The sequence below is a fragment of the Salvelinus sp. IW2-2015 genome, unplaced genomic scaffold (assembly GCF_002910315.2).
Source record: "Salvelinus sp. IW2-2015 unplaced genomic scaffold, ASM291031v2 Un_scaffold1498, whole genome shotgun sequence".
NCBI classification, from domain to species: Eukaryota; Metazoa; Chordata; class Actinopteri; order Salmoniformes; family Salmonidae; genus Salvelinus; species Salvelinus sp. IW2-2015.
In genome coordinates this window covers 71,532-77,693 of record NW_019942946.1, presented here as the reverse complement: position 1 = coordinate 77,693, position 6,162 = coordinate 71,532, and the positions used below count along the sequence as shown (strand labels likewise).

At 47.7% G+C, this 6,162-nt stretch overlaps 1 protein-coding gene across 1 annotated transcript in view; it reads right to left on the bottom strand.

The window, feature by feature from the left end:
- LOC112071031 (zinc finger homeobox protein 3-like) overlaps positions 1-6,162 on the bottom strand; it is a 181,444-nt gene that overhangs the window by 132,321 nt on the left and 42,961 nt on the right.

Here is a 6,162-nt window from a genome sequence, read left to right as displayed (position 1 = left end):
GACCAAGGACCATTCTCTGTTCACTTTCACATCTCTCTTATCACGTGGAATCCCCTTAAGAAACCTGCAGCTCACATAACTGACATCACTGTCACACATACTGGATACACACACACTGATACACACACCATCACTTCCCATAGCTGGACAAATGGGAGGGTCAGGCAGACACTTGGAGGAACATGGGGGACTCCTCTTTGCCCAGGCAGTATAGACAAGCCTGCTGCCAGCCAATTAGTTGTAAGCTGAGAGCCACTGCCACGTCACCTCATCAACCCCTCCTAATATAACCCCCCTGCCCCTCCCAGCCTGGTCCTGCCCTCTGAACTTGCATGGCGACGGCTGGAATTTGAACCTGCTTGGTTCACATGCACATCAAAAAGCGATTAAGCACAAGCCTCCTCGGATTAAGATGATGTCTGTAGCCCCTCACATCTTGGGCTAACCTCTAGAAAGCATTCGGCTCCCTCCTGACACAACAGTATCCAAGTTCACTTTGGCGCCGACTCCGGCCTCTCCTTTTGCTTGTGGAGTAATACCAGATTTACAGAGCAAACTGTTGGTCAAACGTTTATATAATGTTGTTTTGCTTGTTCTTTTTTCCCCCTCCCTGTGTTTGGACAAGTGCTTCTTTAACATGCGGGCCATCTTAAGATGCTGCTCTTAGCATGACATTTTTTGTGTGGATTAACGTCTCATTTCAACTTAATAACATAAAAATACATTAGGATTTGGCAGGGAGAGGCAACCTCTGCAAGGCTGGGGGGTGGGTGGGGGTGGGGGAGTGGGGTGGCGGGTGGACGACGGAGTTGGAATCGGTTCCTTGATTTTTTTTGACCCGTAGCTCTCTGTTGTATGGGGTTGTCTGCCTGTGTGTTATTGGAGGTGTCAGGATCAGCCTCAGTGTACTGTGGCAGGGCAGGGTTAACTCTCCATGTAACTCAGGTACACACCAACGTGTCCTGACAGGCAGCCCAACCCCAGCGCCGAGCTACACAGCATCCACACAGCCCACCAAAAGAGGGAATTTCACCAGAGCAGGAAGTTCTACGAAAACAAAAGGAGAGGAGGAGAAGAACAACTCCTTGACAACATTCTTTTCTTTGCTCGAATCAAAGTAGGGGAGCTTAAACACCATCAAAACCCCATTGATAAAAGCGCCAGCTTTAGGTGTCTGGATGGATAGAAGGGGGGGGGGGGCATAGGGTGCAGACACAGGCAACAGACATCGGAATCAAGCCCAGGGAGTGAGGAGTACCTCGAGGGAACTCCAAACTGGAAGCAGTAGTGTGTGGGAGACTGGAGGACCAGCAGGCTGGAAGCTCTCCCAGAGCCAGATGCTCTCTGTCAACATAGAGAGTTCCAGAGAGAAGCAGGGCTTTACAGCAGCAGGCTGGAGACAAGCCAGGGCCTGCAAAGACCAGGAGCTCTGACTGAAGAGACAACTCTTCACCTAACAGTCCAACACAACACCCTCCTTCTTCTCTTCCTCCGCTCTGAAGAAGTCCTGGCCCACTGGTTCTGGTTCCTGGGCCTGAACGGGCCTGTTTCAGAGCAGGCTGTCCCAGCAAAGAGGCCCTGAGAGCAGGGACTGCTCGCGAGTCTCCCTGTCCGGGCGGGCCCCTCTCAACCTGCCTCTGTCAGGAGGTAAATAGCTATTGGCTACTCAATAATGGCTTCAGTGCGTTGGAGTGAGGGGCCTTTTCCCCTGCGCTCTCCCCAGCCTTGACAAGCATGTATGACAGAGCAGTTACACACTAACCATTGGGGGAAATCCTCCACATTGTGCCCCAGGCAGCTGATAAATGGAACTCATACACTACTTGTAAGCATGAACGCATGCAACACACACACACACACACACACCACACACACACACACACAACTACACACACCACACACACACACACACACACACACACCACCACACACACACACCACACACACCACACACACACCCACACACACACAAGGGTAACAAACACAACGAAATGGTTCAATACCAGACACACACACACACACACACACAGTAAAAGGTGAGGGAGTGTGTGTGAGGAAGGGGCTTTATGCTAATGTAATCTCCTAGTATATAAATCAAGCAGAAGGACATTGGAGCAAAGACACATACAGAGAAGAGAGGTCAGAGATGAAGGGTAAAGAGGCCCAGGGTCCCAGGTCACCAATCTGTCTGATCATATAGATCCTGTAAAAACCCCTCACATCCTACTCCATAACAAAATAAGTTCCATAGTTGTGTTGCCGCCTCAGGTGGTGCGAGATTACAGGGACCTCAGTTCAATATCTACAGCAATGATCAAAATACTTGATTAAAAATTCAGCCATTCAATAGCTAAATAAGGGCCTTGGAAATAGCTCTACAAACCCCAAACAGAACGATTTGTATTGACACAGTAGGGGAGGGAGAGAAATGGCGAGAGAGAAAGAGGAAAATCATGTCAGTGCACAGTTTGGCCATGCTGAGGTATCAGAGGAAGCCGTCAATGCCAATCCCTCTGGCTCCATCTGGGTCATTCAGCCATCTCTCCCTCTATCCCGCTTGTCATCCATCCCTCTCTCCATCTCTCCGCCATCAGGGAGCCACAGCAGCCAGCCACAGATGTGGGAGGAAGCAGGAATGAGGGAGGAGAGGAGCGGAGGGGACTGAGCCCCCAGCAGCGGAGAGTGTGGTCCTGTCTCTACCCCCCTCTCTCCCACACCTCCACCCCATCTGATTCACAGCTGATAAATAGCTGGGGGTGCAGCACTCACTTTCACTTTGTGATATGATGTCAGTAACCTTCATTGATCTGCGGGTGGGCAGGCAGGCCTTATCGCTGCCTTTCCCCTGTGATATACTGTGATCTGGGGCCCTGACTGCTTTTTAATACACTGCACTTTGGGTAACAGTGTCACGGGTTAACCTCCCTGCCTGCTAATACCTGGGGCCATATTTTACCCTCCAAGTCTGACGGACATCGAGATTACACTGAAACTAACTCAGAGAGAGAGAGAGAGACCACCTGAAAGGAAGTGATTCCCAAACGTTCCATAACAAAGCCATCACCTACAGAGAGATGAACCTGGAGAAGAGTCCCCTAAGCAAGCTGGTCCTGGGGCTCTGTCCACAAACACAAACAGACCCCACAGAGCCCCAGGACAGCAACACAATTAGACCCAACCAAATCATGAGAAAACAAAAAGAGAATTACTTGACACATTGGAAAGAATTAACAAAAAAACTGAGTAAACTAGAATGCTATTTGGCCCTAAACAGAGAGTACACAGTGGCAGAATACCTGACAACTGTGACTGACCCAAACTTAAGGAAAGCTTTGACTATGTACAGACTCAGTGAGCATAGCTTTGCTATTGAGAAAGGCCGCCGTAGGCAGACCTGGCTCTCAAGAGAAGACAGGCTATGTGCACACTGCCCACAAAATGAGATGGAAGCTGAGCTGCAATTCCTAACCTCCTGCCAAATGTATGACCATATTAGAGACACCTATTTCCCTCAGATTACACAGATCCACAAAGAATTCAAAAACAAACCCGATTTTGATAAACTCCCATGTCTACTGGGTGGAATACCACAGTGTGCCATCACAGCAGCAAATATTTGTGACCTGTTGCCACAAGAAAAGGGCAACCAGTGAAGAACATACACCATTGTAAATACAACCCATATTTATGTTTATTTATTTTCCCTTTGTACTTTAACCATTTGCACATCGTTACAACATCATATATATATATAATATGACATTTGTAATGTCTTTATTCTTTTGGAACTTCTGTGAGTGTAATGTTTATTTCACTTTTGTATATTATCTACCTCACCGTGCTTTGGCAATGTTAACATATGTTTCCCATGCCAATAAAGCCCCTTGAATTGAATTGAGAGAGAGAGAGAGAGAGAGAGTGAGAAAGCATGGCAGAGGGTGATAACACAGCCCTATGGAGGATGTGGAAATGGGGAGGTGAGATGATCGGCCATATTGGTTCTGTGAGTGGAGGACTACACTACCCAATATCTGAGGTCTGAATACTACACACTCACCTGGCTTGGCATCCCTAAGTGTAGTGACTAAGCATTACTGACCATATGGCAGGTCCTCATCCTGACCCCTCAAACACCCAGGTCCTGACCTGTAACTATCTCCCATCTTAATGATCTCCTCTCCTACCTGTCTGTGTGTGTGTGAGGCTCTGACTGTGCCCAAACCAACACCTGTGTCAGGGCACTGACCCTGTGTTGACAGAGAGCACAGCGTTCTTACTTACTTATTAGAAAAAGTGCTGACAGGGACTTCCTCCTCTCAGATGTACACACCCCTCCACCTGACCTAAGAGCTGTTCCCAGCTCCCGCTGCACCCTCCCCAGGGAGCTAGACCCAGCTCATCAACCCCTTATCCCCCACCTTACCCTCCTAGTCTGTGGCTGGTCAGCTGGCACTTCTCCAGAGGCATATGGAAAACAGAGTGCAGAGAGGAGGGGAAACTGGCACTCTTTGGTAAAGCTTTAAAACACATAGAGGGAAAGACAGAGATATAGGTAATTTCAAGTCAATGGAACAAGGCCAATATTGGGTGTTAGTGGACTAATGACATCAATGCCACCACCATAACCCACTATAAACGGATAGACACGGGCAGACACATACATCCAAGCACACACTAGCTAACCCCTACCCTCCATGTACACAGGTTGAGGAAAGCTGAAGATAAAGGAGACCGGAGACTAGCGGCAGAATTATCCCGCCTATTGATTTTAGCTGTTGGGTATTACAGAGGGAAACAGCGGGTTTATCAGGCCAGGATCCCCCTGCACTTTCACTAAGTAAACGAGTATTTTCAGGGCTTATCAGACAAGGAGCCTATTACTGACTCCCTCAGCCTCCTCCTTTACCCAGCGCTAGAGAGGAGAGAGAGGGTGGCCACGACACCTCCACCATTATCTATCCACAGACTCCATTTTGGCTCTTATAGGACCTCTATCACTAAACTATTCACACCACACTATGCATACTGCACTAACAGATCTGTGTAGGTGTGATGGGCACCTGAGACCGTCTCTTTGAGCCTCTTCCTCGCCCTTTTCCTGCACTTCCTTCATGCCAGGTTCCATCCCTCTGTTTATTTGTTGGTTGCCTGCTGATGGACACCGGTGGCCTTTTAAGCGAGTGGGTCTCTATATCAGCGCTCTCTCTCTCAGGTTTAGTATCATTCTACTGGCTGACGTATATGATGCCCATCATCAGAGAGATAATGTCAGCGCTCCCGGAGAGGAGGCTCATACTGGAACTAATCACAGAGAAAAAATGATGTTTTAATGAATGAAAAAAAGATCTTCAAAGCTTGATCCACGTCTCCTTAGTGAACGTGTCTGCTCTGAACAGTCACACTCCTCCTTTCTCTGTCTGGGGTCAAAAAAGGACTAGAGGGCTCTCATTCTTTCCCCATATGAAATGATACCTAGGGAGACATTTTGAATGTATACCCATTTCCCAATATTAATAATGAAGGCAGGTAGAGAGAGAACGTTTCCCTCAGCAATTATTGTAAAAGTCTATAATCTAATCAATGTGCAATCCAAAGGATTGTCTTAATACATATAAAATATAGACCACACACAGCATATGTGTATGGGTGGGCTGGTAACGTGTATGAAGGTGCATGAATTGACTGTGGTGTAAAATGACCTCACCAAGATGAGAACATTATTGAAGAAATAAAGCCTGGTTTAATGATTTACATATTTAATCTAAGACAGGAAATGGGTGTTTTAGAAAGGGAATTTGGAAAGAGAGGCAACGACTGCTAACCAGAAAAACATTGATTGTGTTTCTCTAAGTCTTTTTCTAACTTCAGAAAACACTGGCAGTGAAATGCACATTAATTATTCCAGCATGCTAAAGATACCCTGGTGTCTACAGTCATGGAAGAAGGGAGGAGGAAGGGAGAGATGAATGTGCCACGGAAGGAGATCAAGAGAAAGACTTGAACTTGGTTCAATAGGCAGTGGGAGGGAGGAGCATAGTCTGTAGCCTGGCTGTTTGTCCCCAGCTCTGGCACCCTCTGAGGGGGCAGTGCTCTTTGCCTGACTCCCTGACTCATTGTCTCCCAGTCTCTCAGTCTCCCTGTCTCCCAGTCTCCCTGTCTCCC